A 10,184-nucleotide genomic window follows, 5' to 3' on the forward strand; every position below is an offset into this window, starting at 1 on the left:
TCTCTTGAATCACCAACTTGTACAAAGGGACATAGGGACAGAGAAAGCGACTTTATTTTATACTATGTAGTGATTAGCTGATGCCCGTGACTTCGCTTGTGAATGTGAATTCTTAAGTGATGATAGAAACAAACGAACTCTTCAGTTTTGGTAATAAAAAATAAAAGTATACTGTTGGTGCGGTGGCTGGACAACCAGCTGCCGCGAAACGTGTAGAGGGTTCGATTTCCGCATTGAGCAAACTCTTTAAGTGATCCACAAATTATTATTTCGGGTCTGGGTGTCATGTGTATGTTTGTAAACGCACTCACGACACAGGAAAAAATCCTAGAGCGGGGGCAACGTCTTAATTAAAAAAAAAATACTCCTTACACAACATTTAATTACAAAAAAAACAAGAATAATTCACTCTTCATCCCACTTAATGGACCTAACCCCAAAATAAGAAGGATAGTAATTAATACACGTACCTAAGCAGCTACCCATCCATCACGCTGTACACGGCAAACACATCAACCTACACATAACCAGTGTATCAGGACCTCGCGTCCTATGACCCTTTCACACATCCGACGGTCAAGTTATACTGGTTTTATTAGATACACCAGTGTATCTTGGCCTCGACTTCTATGACCCTTTCACCCACTCGAAGGTCAGGTTATACTGGTTTGTATAGTTGTTGTGTTGCCCTATGATTAATAGTAGGAGCTTCGTGCTGGACACCACACCTGGGGCCGGCAGGTAAGGTGGTGGATTAGTGGCCCGTTTAGCAGGTGTGGGGCACCTAGCTAAGTAGTACCTAGTGTGATGTAAGCTTACTTGATGTGAAATTGTATAGTTAGTAATCCTGTATTCGTTATGTTCATGGTAGTACAGATATGTATATCTATTCCGGAGCTACGGATTACCTAGCGGGTTTACAGAGGCTTCGGCTCGAAGGTTAGAAGTAGGAACGTTTTGATTTTTAGTCAGTAAGAGTCTAACACTCCCTCTCGCCTCTCCGAAGGCAGGAAAAGTCATTCGACGAATTTCGTCGTCAAAAAATTGCAATTGATTTCCAACCGTTATATCTAAAAGTTAAATAAAATCAAACAAAATTTAAATCTGGTTTCAAGATCAAGCAAAAACATAATGAATTATCATCGTATTACCACCGTCGTATCGTATATCGTATCACCTTGTTCATTCAGGTTTGGGAAGCCTAAAATTATCGTTGCCTGAAATTGTCGCAGACTTTTTTAAAAAGCTGAAATTCTACCATTACCAGTAAAAGCTTACAAGCAGCTATACTGGGTGACTGGTGAGATACCTTCAATATTTGAGGACGTGATAGTATGCGAACATATATCATGAAATAAAATAACAAAAAATGAAATATTTAACTTCGTACACAGTACACCGAGAGTCCAGTATTTATTTATTTATTTAACTGCGGAATACTTGGACACGCGCTATCAACACAGAATACATAGGTACCTACACTGTACAGCTGTTGCCTACCTACATCGAGACCTATCCAAATTTCACTTATTTTTAGAGGTATTTCGATAAAAAATTAAGTAAAGTTAACGAGAATCGAGTACCGGGTACTCTCCATAAGTATTGAAGGTATCTCACCAGTCACCCCGTATATTGTAACTGCAGACTCCAGTACTACTCCAGTGTACATACAGCTACAGCTACAGCTACCGCCATAACTCATAACGCGCCACAACTCGGTGCGCGGATTATCTCATCACACGTCATTTGTTGCGCCATCTCGCGCGCATTACTCATTGCGTTACGTACAGACCAGCGGCTGGCGGGGTGTTGGTTTGTAATGGTATATTCGGGTTTTATTGTAACTTTCGTGAGACATACTAAATTAATTATTATGTTATAGCCACTAGCATGGCTTGAAACTAGTCGAGTTCCTCGTCAAACAAATACGTGAGTAAGCCGATAACATAATAATTAGCTTATTCGGGTTGTTGTAGAGTAGAATATTTACATTTATTGGCACTTGTGTGGGAGAGCCATGCTTCGGCTCGACCGGAGTGATACCACGGCCGAGTAGAAAACCGACGTGAAACAACGCTTGCGTTTTGTCAGTGAAGTTACTGGAGGCCCAATTACCCCCCTTCCCAATCTTTCTAATCCCCGATTCCCCAACAACTCTTAAATTCCTAACCCCCAAAAGGTCGGTAATGCATTTGTAACGCCTCTGGTGTTTCGGGTGTCCATGGGCAACGGCGATTGCTTCTCATCTAGTAATCCGTCTGCTCGTTTACCGGCGGCAGAAGTTGTTTTATATAAAAAGGAAACGTCTGCTTATCGGGTATAGTAAAAGTCCACTTCTTGTAGACTTGTTACTTCTGATAAACCTCGACGTTTTTAAACTCCAATCGCGTACCAAACGTGGAGATTATAACAAATCCACTTAAATAGACAGTTGATGTGATAATCTGTAAAGTTTGACAAAAAAAGAGTGAAGAACATTACATGTGACAACAAAACCAAAAAAAAAATTTCACTTTGATCGAATTTGGATCGAGACCCTTTGCACGGTAGTCGCACTTGTTTCCGACCACTTGATCAATGAAGTAGAAAATAATACACAATATTAAATAAAACGTTTAATATTGGATCATCCACCATCCACCAATGGATAAATGATGTTAGATTTATCAAACCGCTCCCAAAAAATCAAAACACAAGCCGTAAAAATGTAAAATCGCATCAAATGATCAAACAAACAAAAAAAAAGTTCCAAAACATTCTCGGTCCCGCAGATGACAGCTCAGCGGCCACAGATTACGAAACTTCTCTTGTTTGGCGGCAAAACGCGACCAGAGACTAATAGCCGGCCATTTAAATTATTTCCACGTACGTACGGACAGTGGCGCGGCTAGTCAGGGGCCGGGTGGGGCAGGGCCCCGGGGCCCTCTAGCTCAGGGGCCCTCAAATTCATGCTTTAGCAGAGATTTTAAGTGTAAACCCTGTCAAACTGTAAGGAAATGTGGTATAGGTACATACCCATTTTCAAGAATAAAGGCAAAATAAACTTAATTCATTTGATTTCGCTGAAATACCTGGTGATCATAGTATTACAATGTGAAGAGAAATATTTAAAACTAATGCACTATCCTACCGACGAGCATGCATGAAAAGACTGATGACTGTCGATGAAGCGAAAGAAGTGTAAGATTCGTAGCAATTGGCGTTCCATTGTCTCTGCCTACCCTCATGGGACACTGGGAGACTCTTACTGACTAAAAACCACCCCTAATCCTGCCTTCCGAGTCGGTACGCCCCGGTAAACCCGCTAGGTAGTCCGCAGCTCCGAATCAGGCATCAGCCCTACTGGGCCCCATCTTGCTCCAGGGCCCTAGTTGAGGTTACCTAGTTACGTCCCTGCGTAAGGACAAACTTTTACATTTTTCTGAAAGGAAAAATGCGATTCATTTTAATTATTATATTTTGATGACGGCACCTGCCTTTTGTGGCCATTCTGTTTGGTAATTTGTGAGTTTTGGAGCATATTTTTATTGTTGCCCGGTGGGGCGGGTATTAAAGAGTAATGTGTGGGGAATTCTAATGGGTCGCGCTGGGCGCTGGGTGCTGCGTGCTTCTAGTCTGTGATTTGTTTGCAAAAAAGATATTAATTTTATATATTTTTTTAAACGTTGCCCCGTACTAGGATTTTCTACTGTATTGTAGGTATTTTTAAAAATAGGTATTTGATGGGTCGACGTTTGGCCGCTATCTCACCTGACGGTAAGTGATGATGCGGCCTACGATGGAGCACGTCTGCCCATAAGCAACCTATTCACTCGGGGCTTGAAGATACCCAGGTTACGGAATGCAATTACACAATGAACATGGAGTTTCTTGCTCGTTCTTCTCCATAGGAATCTACACTTTGGTTCGAGCAAATAGCTTCACTAGAGGACTGACTGACAGACAGACGTTATTAATATTGTAATATTTGCTTTGACGTTCAAAAGTGCCTTCCTGGTCTATTTTAAAATAAATAATTTTGACTTGACTTTTACACCCTCTTTTCACAATTCATGTTGTAAGTCCCATGTAATAGGGGGTGAGCCTATTGCCATATAAGTACTGGACACAATTCCAGACTCCGTGCTACTACTGAGAAATTTTCAAAAAATACCCAGTAATACTTTGCCCGGCAACTCGAACCCGAGACCCCTTGTTCGGCAGTCGCACTTGCGACCACTCGACCAACGAGGCAGGCAAAAATATTGTCCCTATATAAGCATGTTAGCGTGATGTTTCTACACGGCTAGTCAATGAATGTCGCTCGATTTCATCACAGTCCGCCATTGCGACTGCTAACAGCTGTCTTTGACATTTGAGCAATGTTTCCCGCCACAACTGAAGTGTTGCCAGCCGTGAAATACAATGTCGCCGCCATAAACACGAATGGAAAAATGTTTGTTTTTATTTTTGAGTTGTAGTTGTGATTTTGTTTGTGTGAGTTCAAGCGTGTGCGTTTGGCTTGTCGCGGTTGCCCGGAGGTTTGAGAGCAGAAAACCGAGCGCTTTCCATGCATGAGAGTGCGGGTTCGAAACCTACCAACTCTCTACATTAACGGGTTTGTCATAATCTCCACGTTTGGCAGGTAAGTTTGAGATTAATTACCGTAGACCTAATTACCCCTATCACTTCCTAATTTTCCCAATCCCCGATTCCCCAACAACCATTAAATTCCTAACCCCCAAAAAGTCGGTAACGCACTTGTAACGCTTTTGGTGTTTCAAGTGTCCATGGGCGGCGGTTGCTTACCATCAAGTGACCCGTCTACTAGTTTTATCGGCTTATACCATAAAAAAGACAGTTTAAAAAGTTCAGGTTAATCAGAAAGCACTGCTACTCGGTATCTGCTTGATACCCACGCCAAAAGCAGAGGTAATGAAATGTATTCAACTTTGCCATGTCAAATACATAAATCGTAACATTAAAATCTAATTAAAAAAAGTTGTCGTCGCTGGCTCCCCCAGTAACGACCACTGCTCGCATTGTTTAGAAAAAGTATAACAAACATGTCTGCTGTGACACGTGACGCGCGTGCTGACGGCGGGAATGTCATTGTTCACATATTTCTGAAGAGATTTTCCGTTTGTCGTGTTGTTTTGATTTGGTTTTAACGTTTGGTAAAGTATTTTGTTTATGTGGGTCAGTGAGGAGTAGGTATACTAGTTCAAATTTATTTTTTTGCAACGGGTGGTTGCAAGTGCTACTGCCGGGCAAGGGTGCCGGGTTCGATTCCCGAGTCGAACGAAGTATTACTGAGTTTCACTCGGTTTTTTGAAAAATTCTTAGTAGTAGCACGGAGTCTGGAAATGTGCCCGGTATAATGGCTCACCCCCTATTACATGGGAGTTGTAAAAAGTGGGTGTATATTATATTGTACAATTATTGGCATTACGTGCCGTAATGTGCACCTCTACCTACCCCTACAAGGAAAAGTACTACTTTTTTTTTATATGTTTATTTACATTTGTTCTCCACGGACTCTTGGTCCGTGCCCTTGTCATACAATTTGTTTTTCTTTTTACAATAAATCTTATCAATGTGGTATTTACCTTACACACTACAATTAACCACAACTCTCAAATTATAACTACAAAAAGTACTACAAAAGGTGTAACGACAACACTAATCTTAATCTTAAGATTAAACACGCAAGTTTTGCCTTGTGCAGGAATCGAACCCGCGACACGTAGCTGTTACTTAGTTACTAAAACACTGCACCAACTGTGTAGTCATAGCACCCTCTCCTCCAATCGTGTGTCCATTGGCTCATATTTACATGCTACACGCGTACTACGGCGTAGTAACGTAGCGGACGTAGCATTTGCTACGCTTGCTACGAGCTACGGCGGCGTAGTCATTTGTAGCATTCAGAAGATTTTGACGAAGCGAACTCGAAGCTTATGCTTTTCCACCAGAGATGTGCTATGTAGCTGTGCTACGAAGATGTAATAGCTTAAACTGTGAAACTATGTGACTGTTTCCACTGATACTAAGCTATGTAGCTGTGCGAGGTAGATACGCAGCTCTGATGAAAAAGCACCCTTACAGATTTATTTCACTAAAGTTTCTCAATTGTATTGTAATACTAGCTACTTCCGCGCGGTTTCACCCGCTCTGCTCGGTTCTTATTGATCGTAGCGTGATGATTTATAGCCTATAACCTTCCTCGATAAATGCGCTATCCTACACAAAAAGAATTATTTAAATCGGACCAGTAGTTCCTGAGATTAGCGCGTTCAAACAAACAAACAATCAAACAAACAAACTCTTCAGCTTTATAATATTATAGTATAGATATTTCTTAATAAAAATGACGACAACTTAAGCTTTGTTGTAATTTTTTTCCGATTTTCGAAATATTTGGAAACAACAATTTGTGGATCACACAAAGAGTTGTTCCGTGCGGGAATCGAACCCGCTACACGTTACGCAGCTGCCGGTTGGCCAGTGACATCAATAATTGATCCTAGCGACGTCACAGTCACATTTGCGACCATTCGACCAACGAGGCAGATATGTATGTATACTTATATAGCTCTTCTTTTTGCGACTTACTACCGTACTCAGAGTAATTTAATGGTTACTTAACCCTGTCCTTAGCAATTGTTTTCGATACAAAATCGTTGCTAAGGAATAGTTTAAGTAATCATTAAATGTCTCTAGAGTGCGGCAGTTAAGTAGATAACATACATAGATATGTACACAGATACATCTATCTATACTAATATTATAAAGAGGAAAGGTTTAATATTTTGTTTTTGTGTGAAAAGAATAGGCTCCAAAACTACATACTATCTATCTTAGTTGTTTAGTTTTCTATGAATGTAAGTAATTTTTAAGAAACCCACTGTAAAACATTGTGTAATTTCTTTTACTACCTATATAATTATACCCGTGCGAAGCCAGAATGGGCTGCTAGTTTTATATACTCACGCTTGTAGACTAATACAGGTTTCACCATATACTGCACAGCATCTCGAACGGCCGCCGGTGACAGGAACACCGCTGTTTTTTTTTTGAGAGGGGAATGTTTGACATCATTTGTCGAATGGTTGTGTCAATCCCATTGACTTTTTGCGTTTGAGGGCCATTTGTTTAGAGGGTTCTGCTGTGAGTTTTTACACATATTTTTCTTTTTGTAATGTGTGCGAGTACCTATCAAATACATGTAATATATTTTATATAGTTCTGAACATTATTTAGACACTACTGACAAATGGTGAAGGAAAACATCGTGAGGAAACCTGGGCTTATAATTTCTGATTATAAGTTTGAAATCGCCAACCCGCATTGAGCAAGCGTGGTGATTATTGCGGGTAGAGGTTTTGGTCAGTAGTGGTCACCCACTAATAGGCTGTTGATGTGATATTATATGGTATATTTTAAACTAAACGAAAGCGATATCTTTAATCAAGTATTTGTAAGATTATTTCAAACTATTTCTGGTCAGTATTATGAGTTATCTATCTACTGTCGGCGATATTAATTTGTATTTACCCTTAAAATTTAAGAGTTTCAGTCCAGTTACTGCTGATCATGGTTTAACTTAAAACTAGGTTCGTTTGACGTGAAACTAATACACAAAACAGCAACAACAAATACAAAAATACAACAACAGATAATAAAACGAAGGGATGAATGTAAACCATTTATTGTTTCGTTCAAACTGCGGCGCCGGCATACTGCCACCGCCCGTAAATAATTAGAATAAATATATAAGAAGCATGAAACTCTCGTACATAATTATTATATCATTTTTCTTCACAATTAAAAAACTACACTGACTAGTATATTTACGATTATAGGTGGCGCTATGGTCGCTTTGAGGGTATTTCAACAATTTAATACTTTATTACATTGATATTTTTTTAGCAAACGTTTTATTTTTCAAGTATTTAAAATTTAATGTAACTTTGAGCATATGAAAGTCTAATTACAGACTTATTAGTAGCATTTTCGCTTCAAATTTAGTTGATAATTTGTGAAAAACTGTCATCAAAGTGACCATAGCGGACCACGACACTGCAACCTCTCAAAATGTAAGATATAGTAAAAAATCTATACATTCCGTCCAAAGGATTAATTACAAATCACGAACTACGGCCTAAAGACTGTAAATAGAACAATGAACTTACGTTTTACAAATTCGTGGGGCACTTTATTTATATAGAGATTCAATACCGATAGGGACTAGTGGAGATTTCTTTTAAAACAGTTAAAGATTTATTTTCCAAAGTTTACTTCAAACAAATCGCTCATTTTTACGCTTATTTGTCAATATTTTCGTCCACTAATCCCCTCATAATTAAGGAGAGCTACTTTCAAATGGAAATATTAAAACGAGAGAAAGATACATATACCTAATTACTAACCACCCTAGACGAGTAACGTTCAATACACGAATAAAATACACCACACAATATTATTTCAATAACAATCTTACACTAATTTATGTACAAAGTTTGTAGAAACAACTATTTTGTTTCACACTTTTATCACTCCCAACACACTTTTACGTTAAAATTAAACTTAAAAATGCTTTTTCAGTTTTTCTAATGTCAAATCGCCATCTTGAATATTCAAAAACAACGTTCGGAGTGATAAAAGTGCGACAGATTATAATATTAAAAGAAAACAATAAACTATCGATGGTTTAAAACAGAAAGTTAACAATTTCTCGTCTGACTAGATATTACTATGTAGTTAGATCAAACTAAATGCGGTTATTTACCAAACGTTACTTCTGACTTTATATATTTGGTCACTGCGGGTTTACTCGAGAAATTGAAGGATTTATTAAGGTACTACCTAAATGCATTGATTGTACTATCAGTAATGCTTTGATGCATATTTTAAAGCATACAAGATTAAAGATTTAATAGAAAGACAATTGTCATATGAGTTTATGTACCAAGATTCGACAAATAGAATGGATCCCAGTACCAGAAATATGCATTGAATTCTCTAGCGTTTTTCAGATAAAGATGTTTAATGATAATTATGTATCTCAATGAAAATAATAATCTTTTTTGTTATTTTCAATGAGATGCATAATTTTCGTTTAATATTTACATCTGCAAAGCGCCAGAGTGATCACACGAATACGCCCGTTTTGGAGATTTACTCTTGAATGGATTGATTCACACGAGAAAGAGAACGCTTTGTCTAAAATTCTCGTTCTATCTTCAGCCATATTTGAATTCTAGTTCCAACATTTCTATCTCAATAATGCATCAGTAACCACAGCTAACAAGTTTGTCTCCTCGCCACTAACTTTATTGTCCCAAAAACCAGTATCACAGCTGAACAAACTGTCAATTTCTCGAGCAAAACCATTACTCTATCGAATCACCCGTCAGTTTACTTATCTAACTCGAGTGACCATTTACTAGAATGAAAATAAGTGTGATAAGAATATTGTCACACGTAGGCACTCTCCGTACACAGACTCATTGTACTGGGCTTTATTTCTACTGAACACTTCAACTACAGTGAGAGGACTATCAAATACTCTCGGAATTACAAAGCAGCACTTTTTCAGACCCTTTCATGTTAGGCTGTTTGATTAGTTTACTTTGGCAAACAAGTTACAGATTAATAAAAAAACGGAGTGACAGATAAAACCGCGGGTAAATGACTGTCAATGTCAAAAGTTAAAGTAAGAGATCTAAATAAGTGCCCTTTACAAAATAATTGTTTGTAAAATCTAGTGCATCCCAGCGAAACGGGATATCAAACGCAAATTACATGGGTCACTAATATCTCAGTCTATTTTTAAGTATTTAAGGAAGACTTTTTAACAATATGCAGATACAAAATACTTAAATTACTTTGTACTACTACAAAACGGGTCACCTACGTTCATTGTAAACTCGATTACATATCGCCACTATTCGATAAACACTACCGAGACAGCTAAGTCACTTTGAAAAATTTTCTCAACATCGTTCAACGGAAAAGTAAATTGTACAAAAAATATGTTATTTCTTCTTTATATTTCCAAACTAATTGAACTTTTGGTCCGTATTCTAAGAGATTCTAGTTTCCAAAGCAAGATCGTAATAAAACAAACTATTAAGGCACAATACGATTGTGTCTTTCTGTCGATATGGTTCCTCCATCTAATGCTACTAAAAAACTCTAGT

The sequence above is a fragment of the Spodoptera frugiperda genome, chromosome 24 (genome assembly GCF_023101765.2).
Source record: "Spodoptera frugiperda isolate SF20-4 chromosome 24, AGI-APGP_CSIRO_Sfru_2.0, whole genome shotgun sequence".
Taxonomy (NCBI): Eukaryota; Metazoa; Arthropoda; class Insecta; order Lepidoptera; family Noctuidae; genus Spodoptera; species Spodoptera frugiperda.